Source organism: Microtus ochrogaster, chromosome 2 (assembly GCF_000317375.1).
Source record: "Microtus ochrogaster isolate Prairie Vole_2 chromosome 2, MicOch1.0, whole genome shotgun sequence".
Taxonomy (NCBI): domain Eukaryota; kingdom Metazoa; phylum Chordata; class Mammalia; order Rodentia; family Cricetidae; genus Microtus; species Microtus ochrogaster.
The window spans coordinates 49,622,213-49,622,819 of record NC_022010.1 but is presented as its reverse complement, the minus strand read 5'-3'; the positions used below and the strand labels follow the sequence as shown (position 1 = coordinate 49,622,819).

General features: G+C 46.3%; 1 protein-coding gene across 7 annotated transcripts in view; it reads right to left on the bottom strand.

Annotated features, from left to right (window-relative positions):
- B4galt4 (beta-1,4-galactosyltransferase 4) overlaps window positions 1–607 on the bottom strand; it is a 27,835-nt gene that overhangs the window by 8,974 nt on the left and 18,254 nt on the right. The window lies entirely within an intron of this gene.

Sequence of the window (607 nt, the reverse complement as noted above, 5' to 3'; positions counted from 1 at the left end):
AGCAATTACTATCATTTTCTAACAGTGACTTATGTCCAAGGTTACCAGACTCTAGTTAATAGAGAAGGGGCTCTTAACTACCAAAAGCAGCAGCTACACCTGGACCCTGTAGATAAAAATATCGGCCCCAGGGACTAGAGAGAAGGCTCAATGGTTAAGAGGTTCCAGAGGTTTTGAGTTAAATTCCCAGCACCCACATGACAACTCACAACTGTCTGTAATTCCAGTCCCAAGGGATCCGACACCCTCACATAGACATACAAGCAGGCAAAACACCAATACACCTTAGGTAAAGAAATAAATTTAAAAAAAAAAAAGAATAAGAAATATCAGTTCCACACAACCTTTCATGCACCAAAGAGCTGTCTCCATGAGAGACCCTGCATGCAGGTCCTGGAGGGGACTGTCAATACCACCATCATGATGGCTGAGGGCACAGTGCCAGCAATGCTATTCCCTCCTAGAGTTCAGAACTGAACAACGCCAGGGTTCTTAGAAAGGAATCACTACCACAGCAAGGAGCAGAGCCTGGAAGGACCCGGAACTGCAGAAAAGGTGGGATCTGGTGGTGAGAATCGGTGAGGACGAGCAGGAGCTAAGGAGCACC